The sequence below is a fragment of the Euprymna scolopes genome, chromosome 39, assembly GCF_053919585.1.
Source record: "Euprymna scolopes isolate OS-2025 chromosome 39, ASM5391958v1, whole genome shotgun sequence".
In the NCBI taxonomy this organism is placed as follows: domain Eukaryota; kingdom Metazoa; phylum Mollusca; class Cephalopoda; order Sepiida; family Sepiolidae; genus Euprymna; species Euprymna scolopes.
This window is the reverse complement of record NC_136520.1, coordinates 45239113-45255701: the sequence shown is the minus strand read 5'-3', so window position 1 is coordinate 45255701 and position 16589 is coordinate 45239113. Positions and strand designations below refer to the sequence as shown.

At 39.7% G+C, this 16589-nt stretch overlaps 17 non-coding genes across 17 annotated transcripts; all 17 read left to right on the top strand.

Moving 5' to 3' along the window:
- The first annotated feature begins 544 nt into the window (after window positions 1–544).
- Trnaa-cgc (transfer RNA alanine (anticodon CGC)) lies at window positions 545–617 on the top strand. The gene has a single exon. It is a non-coding gene; the product is annotated as a tRNA-Ala (tRNA).
- A 209-nt stretch (window positions 618–826) lies between these two features.
- Window positions 827–899, top strand: Trnaa-cgc (transfer RNA alanine (anticodon CGC)). Its single transcript has one exon. It is a non-coding gene; the product is annotated as a tRNA-Ala (tRNA).
- A 493-nt stretch (window positions 900–1392) lies between these two features.
- On the top strand, window positions 1393–1465 carry Trnaa-cgc (transfer RNA alanine (anticodon CGC)). Its single transcript has one exon. It is a non-coding gene; the product is annotated as a tRNA-Ala (tRNA).
- Window positions 1466–1533: 68 nt separating this feature from the next.
- Trnaa-cgc (transfer RNA alanine (anticodon CGC)) lies at window positions 1534–1606 on the top strand. Its single transcript has one exon. It is a non-coding gene; the product is annotated as a tRNA-Ala (tRNA).
- Window positions 1607–3648: 2042 nt separating this feature from the next.
- Trnaa-cgc (transfer RNA alanine (anticodon CGC)) lies at window positions 3649–3721 on the top strand. The gene has a single exon. It is a non-coding gene; the product is annotated as a tRNA-Ala (tRNA).
- A 913-nt stretch (window positions 3722–4634) lies between these two features.
- Window positions 4635–4707, top strand: Trnaa-cgc (transfer RNA alanine (anticodon CGC)). The gene has a single exon. It is a non-coding gene; the product is annotated as a tRNA-Ala (tRNA).
- Window positions 4708–4917: 210 nt separating this feature from the next.
- Window positions 4918–4990, top strand: Trnaa-cgc (transfer RNA alanine (anticodon CGC)). The gene has a single exon. It is a non-coding gene; the product is annotated as a tRNA-Ala (tRNA).
- A 491-nt stretch (window positions 4991–5481) lies between these two features.
- Trnaa-cgc (transfer RNA alanine (anticodon CGC)) lies at window positions 5482–5554 on the top strand. Its single transcript has one exon. It is a non-coding gene; the product is annotated as a tRNA-Ala (tRNA).
- A 2468-nt stretch (window positions 5555–8022) lies between these two features.
- Window positions 8023–8095, top strand: Trnaa-cgc (transfer RNA alanine (anticodon CGC)). Its single transcript has one exon. It is a non-coding gene; the product is annotated as a tRNA-Ala (tRNA).
- A 913-nt stretch (window positions 8096–9008) lies between these two features.
- Window positions 9009–9081, top strand: Trnaa-cgc (transfer RNA alanine (anticodon CGC)). Its single transcript has one exon. It is a non-coding gene; the product is annotated as a tRNA-Ala (tRNA).
- Window positions 9082–9291: 210 nt separating this feature from the next.
- On the top strand, window positions 9292–9364 carry Trnaa-cgc (transfer RNA alanine (anticodon CGC)). Its single transcript has one exon. It is a non-coding gene; the product is annotated as a tRNA-Ala (tRNA).
- A 491-nt stretch (window positions 9365–9855) lies between these two features.
- Trnaa-cgc (transfer RNA alanine (anticodon CGC)) lies at window positions 9856–9928 on the top strand. The gene has a single exon. It is a non-coding gene; the product is annotated as a tRNA-Ala (tRNA).
- Window positions 9929–11125: 1197 nt separating this feature from the next.
- Window positions 11126–11198, top strand: Trnaa-cgc (transfer RNA alanine (anticodon CGC)). The gene has a single exon. It is a non-coding gene; the product is annotated as a tRNA-Ala (tRNA).
- Window positions 11199–14227: 3029 nt separating this feature from the next.
- Trnaa-agc (transfer RNA alanine (anticodon AGC)) lies at window positions 14228–14300 on the top strand. Its single transcript has one exon. It is a non-coding gene; the product is annotated as a tRNA-Ala (tRNA).
- A 350-nt stretch (window positions 14301–14650) lies between these two features.
- On the top strand, window positions 14651–14723 carry Trnag-acc (transfer RNA glycine (anticodon ACC)). Its single transcript has one exon. It is a non-coding gene; the product is annotated as a tRNA-Gly (tRNA).
- Window positions 14724–15496: 773 nt separating this feature from the next.
- Trnaa-cgc (transfer RNA alanine (anticodon CGC)) lies at window positions 15497–15569 on the top strand. Its single transcript has one exon. It is a non-coding gene; the product is annotated as a tRNA-Ala (tRNA).
- Window positions 15570–16482: 913 nt separating this feature from the next.
- On the top strand, window positions 16483–16555 carry Trnaa-cgc (transfer RNA alanine (anticodon CGC)). The gene has a single exon. It is a non-coding gene; the product is annotated as a tRNA-Ala (tRNA).
- The last annotated feature ends 34 nt before the right edge of the window (window positions 16556–16589 follow it).

Genomic DNA, 16589 nt, shown 5'->3' with positions numbered 1-16589 from the left:
AGAGCGCTCGCTTCGCTTGTGAGAAGTACCGGGATCGATACCCGGATTCTCCACTCTTCGTTTTTCATCGGAAAATTTGATTATTGCCCATTTAAATACAATAAAACAGTCTGAAGAATATGGGGAATTAGCTCAATTTGTAGAGCGCTCGCTTCGCTTGTGAGAAGTACCGGGATCGATACCCGGATTCTCCACTCTTCGTTGTTCATCGGAAAATTGAATTATTGCTCATTAAAATACAGTAAAACAATCAGAAGGATATGGTGAATAAGCTCAATTGGTAGAGCGCTCGCTTTGCATGTGAGAAGTATTAGGGTCGATACCTTGATTCTCCAGTCTTCGTTTTTCATCGGAAAATTGAATTATTGCTCATTTAAATACAATAAAACAGTCAGAACAATATGGGGAATTAGCTTAATTGCGAGACCGCTCGCTTCGCATGTGAGAAGTACCGGGATCGATACCCGGATTCTCCACTCTTCGTTTTTCATTGGAAAATGTAATTATTGCTCATTTAAATACAATAAAACAGTCAGAAGAATATGGGGAATTAGCTCAATTGGTAGAGCGCTCGCTTCGCATGTGAGAAGTACCGGGATCGATACCCGGATTCTCCACTCTTCGTTTTTCATCGGAAAATTGAATTATTGCTCATTTTAATATAATAAATCAGTCAAAAGAATATGGGGAATTAGCTTAATTGGTAGAGCGCTCGCTTCGCATGTGAGAAGTACCGGGATCGATACCCGAATTCTCCACTCTTCGTTTTTCATCGGAACATTGAATTATTGCCCATTACAATTAAATAAAACAGTCAGAAGAATATGGGGAATTAGCTCAATTGGTAGAGCGCTCGCTTCGCATGTGAGAAGTACCGGGATCGATACCCGGATTCTCCACTCTTCGTTTTTCATCGGAAAATTGAATTATTGCTCATTTATATACAATAAAACAGTCAGAGGAATATGGGGTATTAGCTCAATTGGTAGAGCGCTCGCTTCGCATATGAGAAGTACCGGGATCGATAACCGGATTCTCCACTCTTCGTTTTTCATCGGAAAATTGAATTATTGCTCATTTAAATACAATAAAACAGTCAGAAGAATATGGGGAATTAGCTCAATGGGTAGAGCGCTCGCTTCACATGTTAGAAGTACCGGTATCGATACCCGGATTCTCCACTCTTCGTTTTTCATATAAAAATTGAATTATTGCTCATTTGAATATAATAAATCAGTCAGAAGAATAAGGGGGAATTAGCTCAATTGGTAGAGCGCTCGCTTCGCATGTTAGAAGTATCGGGTTCGATACCCGGATTCTCCACTCTTCGTTTTTAATCGGAAAATTGAATTATTGCTCATTTGAATATAATAAATCAGTCAGAAGAATATGGGGGAATTAGCTCAATTGGTAGAGCGCTCGCTTCGCATGTGAGAAGTACCGGGATCGATACCCGGATTCTCCACCCTTCGTTTTTCATCGGAAAATTGAATTATTGCTAATTTGAATATAATAAATCAGTCAGAAGAATATGGGGAATTAGCTCAATTGGTAGAGCGCTCGCTTCGCATGTGAGAAGTACCGGGATCGATACCCGGATTCTCCACTCTTCGTTTTTCATCAGAAAATTGAATTATTGCTCATTTAACTACAATAAAACAGTCAGAAGAATATGGGGAATTAGCTCAATTGGTAGAGCGCTCGCTTCGCATGTGAGAAGTACCGGGATGGATACCCGGATTCTCAACTTTTCGTTTTCATCGGAACATTGAATTATTGCTCATGTAAATACAATAAAACAATCAGAAGAATATGGGGAATTAGCTCAATGGGTAGAGCGCTCGCTTCACATGTTAGAAGTACCGGTATCGATACCCGGATTCTCCACTCTTCGTTTTTCATCGGAAAATTGAATTATTGCTCATTTGAATATAATAAATCAGTCAGAAGAATAAGGGGGAATTAGCTCAATTGGTAGAGCGCTCGCTTCGCATGTGAGAAGTACCGGGATCGATACCCGGATTCTACACTCTTCGTTTTTAATCGGAAAATTGAATTATTGCTCATTTGAATATAATAAATCAGTCAGAAGAATATGGGGAATAAGCTCAATTGGTAGAGCGCTCTCGTCGCATGTGAGAAGTACCGGGATCGATACCCGGATTCTCCACTCTTCGTTTTTAATCGGAAAATTGAATTATTGCTCATTTAAATACAATAAAACAGTCATAAGAATATGGGGAATTAGCTTAATTGGTAGAGCGCTCGCTTCGCATGTGAGAAGTACCGGGATCGATACCCGGATTCTCCACTCTTCGTTTTTCATCAGAAAATTGAATTATTGCTCATTTAACTACAATAAAACAGTCAGAAGAATATGGGGAATTAGCTCAATTGGTAGAGCGCTCGCTTCGCATGTGAGAAGTACCGGGATGGATACCCGGATTCTCAACTTTTCGTTTTCATCGGAACATTGAATTATTGCTCATGTAAATACAATAAAACATTCAGATGAATATGGGGAATTTGCTCAATTGGTAGAGCGCTCGCTTCGCATGTGAGAAGTACCGGGATCGATACCCGGATACCCCACTCTTCGTTTTTCATCGGAAAATTTAATTATTGATCATTTAAATACAATAAAACAGTCAGAAGAATATGGGGAATAAGCTCAATTGGTAGAGCGCTCGCTTCGCATGTGAGAAGTACCGGGATCGATACCCGAATTCTCCACTCTTCGTTTTCCATCGGAAAATGTAATTATTGCTCATTTAAATATAATAAATCCGTCAGAAGAATATGGGGAATAAGCTCAATTGGTAGAGCGCTCTCGTCACATGTGAGAAGTACCGGGATCGATACCCGGATTCTCCACTCTTCGTTTTTCATCGGAAAATTGAATTATTGCTCATTTAAATACAATAAAACAGTCATAATAATATGGGGAATAAGCTCAATTGGTAGAGCGCTCTCGTCACATGTGAGAAGTACCGGGATCGATACCCGGATTCTCCACTCTTCGTTTTCCATCGGAAAATGTAATTATTGCTCATTTAAATATAATAAATCCGTCAGAAGAATATGGGGAATTAGCTCAATTGGTAGAGCGCTCGCTTCGCATGTGAGAAGTACCGGGATCGATACCCGAATTCTCCACTCTTCGTTTTTCATCGGAAAATTGAATTATTGCCCATTACAATTAAATAAAACAGTCAGAAGCATATGGGGAATTAGCTCAATTGCTAGAGCGCTCGCTTCGCATGTGAGAAGTACCGGGATCGATACCCGGATTCTCCACTCTTCGTTTTTCATCGGAAAATTGAATTATTGCTCATTTAAATACAATAAAACAGTCAGACGAATATGGGGAATTAGCTAAATTGGGAGAGCGCTCGCTTCGCATGTGAGAAGTACCGGGATCGATACCCGGATTCTCCACTCTTCGTTTTTCATCGGAAAATTGAATTATTGCTCATTAAAATACAATAAAACAGTCAGAAGAATATGGGGAATTAGCTCAATGGGTAGAGCGCTCGCTTCACATGTTAGAAGTACCGGTATCGATACCCGGATTCTCCACTCTTCGTTTTTCATCGGAAAATTGAATTATTGCTCATTTGAATATAATAAATCAGTCAGAAGAATAAGGGGGAATTAGCTCAATTGGTAGAGCGCTCGCTTCGCATGTGAGAAGTACCGGGATCGATACCCGGATTCTCCACTCTTCGTTTTTAATCGGAAAATTGAATTATTGCTCATTTGAATATAATAAATCAGTCAGAAGAATATGGGGAATAAGCTCAATTGGTAGAGCGCTCTCGTCGCATGTGAGAAGTACCGGGATCGATACCCGGATTCTCCACTCTTCGTTTTTCATCCGAAAATTGAATTATTGCTCATTTAAATACAATAAAACAGTCAGAAGAATATGGGGAATTAGCTTAATTGGTAGAGCGCTCGCTTCGCATGTGAGAAGTACCGGGATCGATACCCGGATTCTCCACTCTTCTTTTTTCATGTGAAAATTGAATTATTGCTCATTTGAATATAATAAATCAGTCAGAAGAATATGGGGAATTAGCTTAATTGGTAGAGCGCTCGCTTCGCATGTGAGAAGTACCGGGATCGATACCCGAATTCTCCACTCTTCGTTTTTCATCGGAAAATTGAATTATTGCCCATTACAATTAAATAAAACAGTCAGAAGAATATGGGGAATAAGCTCAATTGGTAGAGCGCTCTCATCGCATGTCAGAAGTACCGGGATCGATACCCGGATTCTCCACTCTTCGTTTTTCATCGGAAAATTGAATTATTGCTCATTTAAATACAATAAAACAGTCATAAGAATATGGGGAATTAGCTTAATTGGTAGAGCGCTCGCTTCGCATGTGAGAAGTACCGGATCGATACCCGGATTCTCCACTCTTCGTTTTTCATCGGAAAATTGAATTTTTGCTCATTTGAATATAATAAAACAGTCAGAGAAATATGGGGAATTAGCTTAATTGGTAGAGCGCTCGCTTCGCATGTGAGAAGTACCGGGATCGATACCCGAATTCTCCACTCTTCGTTTTTCATAGGAAAATTGAATTATTGCCCATTACAATTAAATAAAACAGTCAGAAGAATATGGGGAATTAGCTCAATTGGTAGAGCGCTCGCTTCGCATGTGAGAAGTACCGGGATCGATACCCGGATTCTCCACTCTTCGTTTTTCATCGGAAAATTGAATTATTGCTCATTTAAATACAATAAAACAGTCAGAAGAATATGGGGAATTAGCTCAATGGGTAGAGCGCTCGCTTCACATGTTAGAAGTACCGGTATCGATACCCGGATTCTCCACTCTTCGTTTTTCATCGGAAAATTGAATTATTGCTCATTTGAATATAATAAATCAGTCAGAAGAATAAGGGGGAATTAGCTCAATTGGTAGAGCGCTCGCTTCGCATGTGAGAAGTACCGGGATCGATACCCGGATTCTCCACTCTTCGTTTTTAATCGGAAAATTGAATTCTTGCTCATTTGAATATAATAAATCAGTCAGAAGAATATGGAGAATAAGCTCAATTGGTAGAGCGCTCTCGTCGCATGTGAGAAGTACCGGGATCGATACCCGGATTCTCCACTCTTCGTTTTTCATCGGAAAATTGAATTATTGCTCATTTAAATACAATAAAACAGTCAGAAGAATATGGGGAATTAGCTTAATTGGTAGAGCGCTCGCTTCGCATGTGAGAAGTACCGGGATCGATACCCGGATTCTCCACTCTTCGTTTTTCATCGGAAAATTGAATTATTGCTAATTTGAATATAATAAATCAGTCAGAAGAATATGGGGAATTAGCTTAATTGGTAGAGCGCTCGCTTCGCATGTGAGAAGTACCGGGATCGATACCCGAATTCTCCACTCTTCGTTTTCTATCGGAAAATTGAATTATTGCCAATTACAATTAAATAAAACAGTCAGAATAATATGGGGAATTAGCTCAATTGGTAGAGCGCTCGCTTCGCATGTGAGAAGTACCGGGATCGATACCCGGATTCTCCACTCTTCGTTTTTCATCGGAAAATTGAATTATTGCTCATTTAAATACAATAAAACAGTCAGACGAATATGGGGAATTAGCTCAATTGGTAGAGCGCTCGCTTCACATGTTAGAAGTACCGGTATCGATACCCGGATTCTCAACTCTTCGTTTTTCATCGGAAAATTGAATTATTTCTCATTTGAATATAATAAATCAGTCAGAAGAATAAGGGGGAATTAGCTCAATTGGTAGAGCGCTCGCTTCGCATGTTAGAAGTACCGGGATCGATACCCGGATTCTCCACTCTTCGTTTTTAATCGGAAAATTGAATTATTGCTCATTTGAATATAATAAATCAGTCAGAAGAATATGGGGAATAAGCTCAATTGGTAGAGCGCTCGCTTCGCATGTGAGAAGTACCGGGATCGATACCCGGATTCTCCATGCTCCGTTTTTCATCGGAAAATTGAATTATTGCTCATTTGAATACAATAAAACAGTCAGAAGAATATGGGGAATAAGCTCAATTAGTAGAGCGCTCGCTTAACATGTGAGAAGTACCGGGATGGATACCCGGATTCTCCACTTTTCGTTTTCATCGGAACATTGAATGATTGCTCATGTAAATACAATAAAACAATCAGAAGAATATGGGGAATTAGCTTAATTGGTAGAGCGCTCGCTTCGCATGTGAGAAGTACCGGGATCGATACCCGGGTACCCCACTCTTCGTTTTTCATCGAAAAATTGAATTATTGCTCATTTGAATATAATAAATCAGTCAGAAGAATATGGGGAATTAGCTCAATTGGTAGAGCGCTCGCTTTGCATGTGAGAAGTACCGGGATCGATATCTTGATTCTCCACTCTTCGTTTTTCATCGGAAAATTGAATTATTGCTCATTTGAATATAATAAATCAGTCAGAAGAATAAGGGGGAATTAGCTCAATTGGTAGAGCGCTCGCTTCGCATGTTAGAAGTACCGGGATCGATACCCGGATTCTCCATCCTTCGTTGTTCATCGGAAAATTGAATTATTGCTAATTTGAATATAATAAATAAGTCAGAAGATTATGGGGAATTAGCTCAATTGGTAGAGCGCTCGCTTCGCATGTGAAAAGTACCGGGATCGATACCCGGATTCTCCACTTTTCGTTTTTCATCGGAACATTGAATTATTGCTCATGTAAATACAATAAAACAATCAGATGAATATGGGGAATTAGCTCAATTGGTAGAGCGCTCGCTTCGCATGTGAGAAATACCGGGATCGATACCCGGATTCTCCACTCTTCGTTTTTCATCGGAAAATTGAATTATTGCTCATTTAAATACAATAAAACAGTCAGAAGAATATGGGGAATTAGCTCAATGGGTAGAGCGCTCGCTTCACATGTTAGAAGTACCGGTATCGATACCCGGATTCTCCACTCTTCGTTTTTCATCGGAAAATTGAATTATTGCTCATTTGAATATAATAAATCAGTCAGAAGAATATGGGGAATAAGCTCAATTGGTAGATCGCTCTCGTCGCATGTGAGAAGTACCGGGATCGATACCCGGATTCTCCACTCTTCGTTTTTCATCGGAAAATTGAATTATTGCTCATTTGAATATAATAAATCAGTCAGAAGAATATGGGGAATTAGCTTAATTGGTAGAGCGCTCGCTTCGCATGTGAGAAGTACCGGGATCGATACCCGTATTCTCCACTCTTCGTTTTTCATCGGAAAATTGAATTATTGCCCATTACAATTAAATAAAACAGTCAGAAGAATATGGGGAATAAGCTCAATTGGTAGAGCGCTCTCGTCGCATGTGAGAAGTACCGGGATCGATACCCGGATTCTCCACTCTTCGTTTTTCATCGGAAAATTGAATTATTGCTCATTTGAATATAATAAATCAGTCAGAAGAATAAGGGGGAATTAGCTCAATTGGTAGAGCGCTCGCTTCGCATGTTAGAAGTACCGGGATCGATACCCGGATTCTCCACTCTTCGTTTTTAATCGGAAAATTGAATTATTGCTCATTTAAATATAATAAATCAGTCAGAAGAATATGGGGAATAAGCTCAATTGGTAGAGCGCTCTCGCCGCATGTGAGAAGTACCGGGATCGATACCCGGATTCTCCACTCTTCGTTTTTCATCGGAAAATTGAATTATTGCTCATTTAAATACAATAAAACAGTCAGAAGAATATGGGGAATTAGCTTAATTGGTAGAGTTCTCGCTTCGCATGTGAGAAGTACCGGGATCGATACCCGGATTCTCCACTCTTCGTTTTTCATCGGAAAATTGAATTATTGCTCATTAAAATACAATAAAACAGTCAGAAGAATATGGGGAATTAGCTCAATGGGTAGAGCGCTCGCTTCACATGTTAGAAGTACCGGTATCGATACCCGGATTCTCCACTCTTCGTTTTTCATCGGAAAATTGAATTATTGCTCATTTGAATATAATAAATCAGTCAGAAGAATAAGGGGGAATTAGCTCAATTGGTAGAGCGCTCGCTTCGCATGTGAGAAGTACCGGGATCGATACCCGGATTCTCCACTCTTCGTTTTTAATCGGAAAATTGAATTATTGCTCATTTGAATATAATAAATCAGTCAGAAGAATATGGGGAATTAGCTCAATGGGTAGAGCGCTCTCGTCGCATGTGAGAAGTACCGGGATCGATACCCGGATTCTCCACTCTTCGTTTTTCATCCGAAAATTGAATTATTGCTCATTTAAATACAATAAAACAGTCTGAAGAATATGGGGAATTAGCTTAATTGGTAGAGCGCTCGCTTCGCATGTGAGAAGTACCGGGATCGATACCCGGATTCTCCACTCTTCTTTTTTCATGTGAAAATTGAATTATTGCTCATTTGAATATAATAAATCAGTCAGAAGAATATGGGGAATTAGCTTAATTGGTAGAGCGCTCGCTTCGCATGTGAGAAGTACCGGGATCGATACCCGAATTCTCCACTCTTCGTTTTTCATCGGAAAATTGAATTATTGCCCATTACAATTAAATAAAACAGTCAGAAGAATATGGGGAATAAGCTCAATTGGTAGAGCGCTCTCATCGCATGTGAGAAGTACCGGGATCGATACCCGGATTCTCCACTCTTCGTTTTTCATCGGAAAATTGAATTATTGCTCATTTAAATACAATAAAACAGTCATAAGAATATGGGGAATTAGCTTAATTGGTAGAGCGCTCGCTTCGCATGTGAGAAGTACCGGATCGATACCCGGATTCTCCACTCTTCGTTTTTCATCGGAAAATTGAATTTTTGCTCATTTGAATATAATAAAACAGTCAGAGAAATATGGGGAATTAGCTTAATTGGTAGAGCGCTCGCTTCGCATGTGAGAAGTACCGGGATCGATACCCGAATTCTCCACTCTTCGTTTTTCATAGGAAAATTGAATTATTGCCCATTACAATTAAATAAAACAGTCAGAAGAATATGGGGAATTAGCTCAATTGGTAGAGCGCTCGCTTCGCATGTGAGAAGTACCGGGATCGATACCCGGATTCTCCACTCTTCGTTTTTCATCGGAAAATTGAATTATTGCTCATTTAAATACAATAAAACAGTCAGAAGAATATGGGGAATTAGCTCAATGGGTAGAGCGCTCGCTTCACATGTTAGAAGTACCGGTATCGATACCCGGATTCTCCACTCTTCGTTTTTCATCGGAAAATTGAATTATTGCTCATTTGAATATAATAAATCAGTCAGAAAAATAAGGGGGAATTAGCTCAATTGGTAGAGCGCTCGCTTCGCATGTGAGAAGTACCGGGATCGATACCCGGATTCTCCACTCTTCGTTTTTAATCGGAAAATTGAATTCTTGCTCATTTGAATATAATAAATCAGTCAGAAGAATATGGGGAATAAGCTCAATTGGTAGAGCGCTCTCGTCGCATGTGAGAAGTACCGGGATCGATACCCGGATTCTCCACTCTTCGTTTTTCATCGGAAAATTGAATTATTGCTCATTTAAATACAATAAAACAGTCAGAAGAATATGGGGAATTAGCTTAATTGGTAGAGCGCTCGCTTCGCATGTGAGAAGTACCGGGATCGATACCCGGATTCTCCACTCTTCGTTTTTCATCGGAAAATTGAATTATTGCTAATTTGAATATAATAAATCAGTCAGAAGAATATGGGGAATTAGCTTAATTGGTAGAGCGCTCGCTTCGCATGTGAGAAGTACCGGGATCGATACCCGAATTCTCCACTCTTCGTTTTCTATCGGAAAATTGAATTATTGCCAATTACAATTAAATAAAACAGTCAGAATAATATGGGGAATTAGCTCAATTGGTAGAGCGCTCGCTTCGCATGTGAGAAGTACCGGGATCGATACCCGGATTCTCCACTCTTCGTTTTTCATCGGAAAATTGAATTATTGCTCATTTAAATACAATAAAACAGTCAGACGAATATGGGGAATTAGCTCAATTGGTAGAGCGCTCGCTTCACATGTTAGAAGTACCGGTATCGATACCCGGATTCTCAACTCTTCGTTTTTCATCGGAAAATTGAATTATTTCTCATTTGAATATAATAAATCAGTCAGAAGAATAAGGGGGAATTAGCTCAATTGGTAGAGCGCTCGCTTCGCATGTTAGAAGTACCGGGATCGATACCCGGATTCTCCACTCTTCGTTTTTAATCGGAAAATTGAATTATTGCTCATTTGAATATAATAAATCAGTCAGAAGAATATGGGGAATAAGCTCAATTGGTAGAGCGCTCGCTTCGCATGTGAGAAGTACCGGGATCGATACCCGGATTCTCCATGCTCCGTTTTTCATCGGAAAATTGAATTATTGCTCATTTGAATACAATAAAACAGTCAGAAGAATATGGGGAATAAGCTCAATTAGTAGAGCGCTCGCTTAACATGTGAGAAGTACCGGGATGGATACCCGGATTCTCCACTTTTCGTTTTCATCGGAACATTGAATGATTGCTCATGTAAATACAATAAAACAATCAGAAGAATATGGGGAATTAGCTTAATTGGTAGAGCGCTCGCTTCGCATGTGAGAAGTACCGGGATCGATACCCGGGTACCCCACTCTTCGTTTTTCATCGAAAAATTGAATTATTGCTCATTTGAATATAATAAATCAGTCAGAAGAATATGGGGAATTAGCTCAATTGGTAGAGCGCTCGCTTTGCATGTGAGAAGTACCGGGATCGATATCTTGATTCTCCACTCTTCGTTTTTCATCGGAAAATTGAATTATTGCTCATTTGAATATAATAAATCAGTCAGAAGAATAAGGGGGAATTAGCTCAATTGGTAGAGCGCTCGCTTCGCATGTTAGAAGTACCGGGATCGATACCCGGATTCTCCATCCTTCGTTGTTCATCGGAAAATTGAATTATTGCTAATTTGAATATAATAAATAAGTCAGAAGATTATGGGGAATTAGCTCAATTGGTAGAGCGCTCGCTTCGCATGTGAAAAGTACCGGGATCGATACCCGGATTCTCCACTTTTCGTTTTTCATCGGAACATTGAATTATTGCTCATGTAAATACAATAAAACAATCAGATGAATATGGGGAATTAGCTCAATTGGTAGAGCGCTCGCTTCGCATGTGAGAAGTACCGGGATCGATACCCGGATTCTCCACTCTTCGTTTTTCATCGGAAAATTGAATTATTGCTCATTTAAATACAATAAAACAGTCAGAAGAATATGGGGAATTAGCTCAATGGGTAGAGCGCTCGCTTCACATGTTAGAAGTACCGGTATCGATACCCGGATTCTCCACTCTTCGTTTTTCATCGGAAAATTGAATTATTGCTCATTTGAATATAATAAATCAGTCAGAAGAATATGGGGAATAAGCTCAATTGGTAGATCGCTCTCGTCGCATGTGAGAAGTACCGGGATCGATACCCGGATTCTCCACTCTTCGTTTTTCATCGGAAAATTGAATTATTGCTCATTTGAATATAATAAATCAGTCAGAAGAATATGGGGAATTAGCTTAATTGGTAGAGCGCTCGCTTCGCATGTGAGAAGTACCGGGATCGATACCCGTATTCTCCACTCTTCGTTTTTCATCGGAAAATTGAATTATTGCCCATTACAATTAAATAAAACAGTCAGAAGAATATGGGGAATAAGCTCAATTGGTAGAGCGCTCTCGTCGCATGTGAGAAGTACCGGGATCGATACCCGGATTCTCCACTCTTCGTTTTTCATCGGAAAATTGAATTATTGCTCATTTGAATATAATACATCAGTCAGAAGAATATGGGGAATAAGCTCAATTGGTAGAGCGCTCGCTTCACATGTGAGAAGTACCGAGATCGGTACCCGGATTCTCCACTCTGCGTTTTTCATCGGAAAATTTAATTATTGCTCATTTGAATACAATAAAACAGTCAGAAGAATATTGGGAATTAGTTTAATTGGTAGAGCGCTCGCTTCGCATGTGAGAAGTACCGGGATCGATACCCTGATTCTCCACTCTTCGTTTTTCATCGGAAAATTGAATTATTGCTCATTTGAATAAAATAAATCCGTCAGAAGAATATGGGGAATAAGCTCAATTGGTAGAGCGCTCTCGTCGCATGTGAGAAGTACTGGGATCGATACCCGGATTCTCCACTCTTCGTTTTTCATCGGAAAATTGAATTATTGCTCATTTAAATACAATAAAACAGTCATAAGAATATGGGGAATTAGCTTAATTGGTAGAGCGCTTTCTTCGCATGTGAGAAGTACCGGGATCGATACCCGGATTCTCCACTCTTCGTTTTTCATCGGAAAATTGAATTATTGCTCATTTGAATATAATAAATCAGTCAGAAGAATATGGGGAATTAGCTTAATTGGTAGAGCGCTCGCTTCTCATGTGAGAAGTACCGGGATCGATACCCGAATTCTCCACTCTTCGTTTTTCATCGGAAAATTGAATTATTGCCCATTACAATTAAATAAAACAGTCAGAAGAATATGGGGAATTAGCTCAATTGGTAGAGCGCTCGCTTCGCATGTGAGAAGTACCGGGATCGGTACCCGGATTCTCCACTTTTCGGTTTTCATCGGAAAATTGAATTATTGCTCATTTGAATATAATAAATCAGTCAGAAGAGTATGGGGAATTAGCTCAATTGGTAGAGCACTCGCTTCGCATATGAGAAGTACCGAGATCGATACCCGGATTCTCCACTCTTCGTTTTTCATCGGAAAATTGAATTATTGCTCATTTGAATATAATAAATCAGTCAGAAGAATAAGGGGGAATTAGCTCAATTGGTAGAGCGCTCGCTTCGCATGTTAGAAGTACCGGGATCGATACCCGGATTCTCCACTCTTCGTTTTTAATCGGAAAATTGAATTATTGCTCATTTAAATATAATAAATCAGTCAGAAGAATATGGGGAATAAGCTCAATTGGTAGAGCGCTCTCGCCGCATGTGAGAAGTACCGGGATCGATACCCGGATTCTCCACTCTTCGTTTTTCATCGGAAAATTGAATTATTGCTCATTTAAATACAATAAAACAGTCAGAAGAATATGGGGAATTAGCTTAATTGGTAGAGTTCTCGCTTCGCATGTGAGAAGTACCGGGATCGATACCCGGATTCTCCACTCTTCGTTTTTCATCGGAAAATTGAATTATTGCTCATTTAAATATAATAAATCAGTCAGAAGAATATGGGGAATTAGCTTAATTGGTAGAGCGCTCGCTTCGCATGTGAGAAGTACCGGGATCGATACCCGAATTCTCCACTCTTCGTTTTTCATCGGAAAATTGAATTATTGCCCATTACTATTAAATAAAACAGTCAGAAGAATATGGGGAATTAGCTCAACTGGTAGAGCGCTCGCTTCGCATGTGAGAAGTACCGGGATCGATACCCGGATTCTCCACTCTTCGTTTTTGATCGGAAAATTTAATTATTGCTCATTTAAATACAATAAAACAGTCAGACGAATATGGGGAATTAGCTCAATTGGTAGAGCGCTCGCTTCGCATGTGAGAAGTACCGGGATCGATACCTGGATTCTCCACTCTTCGTTTTTCATCGGAAAATTGAATTATTGCTCATTTAAATACAATAAAACAGTCAGAAGAATATGGGGAATTAGCTCAATGGGTAGAGCGCTCGCTTCACATGTTAGAAGTACCGGGATGGATACCCGGATTCTCCACTTTTCGTTTTCATCGGAACATTGAATGATTGCTGATGTAAATACAATAAAACAATCAGAAGAATATGGGGAATTAGCTCAATTGGTAGAGCGCTCGCTTCGCATGTGAGAAGTACCGGGATCGATACCCGGATACCCCACTCTTCGTTGTTCATCGGAAAATTGAATTATTGCTCATTTGAATATAATAAATCAGTCAGAAGAATATGGGGAATTAGCTCAATGCGTAGAGCGCTCGCTTCGCATGTTAGAAGTACCGGGATCGATACCCGGATTCTCCATCCTTCGTTGTTCATCGGAAAATTGAATTATTGCTAATTTGAATATAATAAATCAGTCAGAAGAATATGGGGAATTAGCTCAATTGGTAGAGCGCTCGCTTCGCATGTGAAAAGTACCGGGATCGATACCCGGATTATCAACTTTTCGTTTTTCATCGGAAAATTGAATTATTGCTGATTTAAATACAATAAAACAATCAGGAAAATCTGGGGAATTAGCTCAATTGGTAGAGCGCTCGCTTAGCATGTGAGAAGTACCGGGATCGATACCCGGATTCTCCACTTTTCGTTTTTCATCGGAAAAATGAAGTATTGCTCATTTGAATATAGTAAATCAGTCAGAAGAATATGGGGAATAAGCTCAATTGGTAGAGCGTTCGCTTTGCATGTGAGAAGTACCGGGATCGATACCTTGATTCTCCACTCTTCGTTTTTCATCGGAAAATTGAATTATTGCTCATTTGAATATAATACATCAGGCAGAAGAATATGGGGAATTAGCTCAATTTGTAGAGCGCTCGCGTCGCATGTGAGAAGTACCGGGATCGATACCCGGATACTCCTCTCTTCGTTTTTCATCGGAAAATTGAATTATTGCTCATTTAAATACAAAAAAACAGTCAGCAGAATATGGGGAATTAGCTCAATTGGTAGAGCGCTCGCTTACCATGTGAGAAGTACCGGGATCGATACCCGGATTCTCCACTTTTCGTTTTTCATCGGAAAATTTAATTATTGCTCATTTAAATACAATAAAACAATCAGAAGTATATGGGGAATTAGCTCAATTGGTAGAGCGCTAGCTTCGCATGTGAGAAGTACCGGGATCGATACCCGGATTCCCCACTTTTCGTTTTTCATCGGAAAATTTAATTATTGCTCATTAAAATACAATAAAACAGTCAGAAGAATATGGGGAATTAGCTTAATTGGTAGAGCGCTCGCTTCACATGTGAGCATTACCGGGATCGAAACCCGGATTCTCCACTCTTCGTTTTTCATCGGAAAATTGAATTATTGCTCATTTGAATATAATAAATCAGTCAGAAGAATATGGGGAATTAGCTCAATTCGTAGAGCGCTCGCTTCGCATGTGAGAAGTACCGGGATCGATACCCGGATTCTCCACTCTTCGTTTTTCATCGGAAAATTGAATTATTGCTCATTTGAATATAATAAATCAGTCTGAAGAATATGGGGAATTAGCTCAATGTGTAGAGCGCTCGCTTTGCATGTGAGAAGTACCGGGGTCGATACCTTGATTCTCCAGTCTTCGTTTTTCATCGGAAAATTGAATTATTGCTCATTTAAATACAATAAAACAGTCAGAAGAATATGGGGAATTAGCGTAATTGCGAGACCGCTCGCTTCGCATGTGAGAAGTACCGGGATCGATACCCGGATTCTCCACTCTTCGTTTTTCATTGGAAAATTGAATTATTGCTCATTTAAATACAATAAAACAGTCAGAAGAATATGGGGAATTAGCTCAATTGGTAGAGCGCTCGCTTCGCATGTGAGAAGTACCGGGATCGATACCCGGATTCTCCACTCTTCGTTTTTCATCGGAAAATTGAATTATTGCTCATTTGAATACAATAAAACAGTCAGAAGAGTATGGGGAATTAGCTCAATGGGTAGAGCGCTCGCTTCGCATGTGAGAAGTACCGGGATCGATACCCGGATTCTCCACTCTTCTTTTTTCATCGGAAAATTGAATTATTGCTCATTTGAATATAATAAATCAGTCAGAACGATATGGGGAATAAGCTCAATTGGTAGAGACCTCGCTTCGCCTGTGAGAAGTACCGGGATCGATACCCGGATTCTCCACTCTTCGTTTTTCATTCGAAAATTGAATTATTGCTCATTTAAATACAATAAAAACGTCAGAAGAATATGGGGAATTGGCTTAATTGGTAGAGCGGTCGCTTCGCATGTGAGAAGTACCGGGATCGATACCCGGATTCCCCACTCTTCGTTTTTCATCGGAAAATTGAATTATTGCTCATTTTAATACAATAAAACAGTCAGAAGACTATGGGGAATGAGCTCAATTGGTAGAGCGCTATCTTCGCATGTGAGAAGTACCGGGATAGATACCCGGATTCTCCACTCTTCGTTTTTCATCGGAACATTGAATTATTGCTGATTTAAATACAAAAAAACAGTCAGAAGAATATGGGGAATTAGCTTAATTGGTAGAGCGCTCGCTTCGCATGTGAGAAGTACCGGGATCGATACCCGGATGCTCCACTTTTCGTTTTCATCGGAACATTGAATTATTGCTCATTTAAATACAATAAAACAATCAGATGAATATGGGAAATTAGCTCAATTGGTAGAGCGCTCGCTTCGCATGTGAGAAGTACCGGGATCGATACCCGGATACCCCACTCTTCGTTTTTCATCGGAAAATTTAATTATTGCTCATTTAAATACAATAAAACAGTTAGAAGAATATGGGGAATTAGCTCAATTGGTAGAGCGCTCGCTTCGCATGTGAGAAGTACCGGGATCGATACCCGGATTCTCCACTCTTCGTTTTTCATCGGAAAATTGAATTATTGC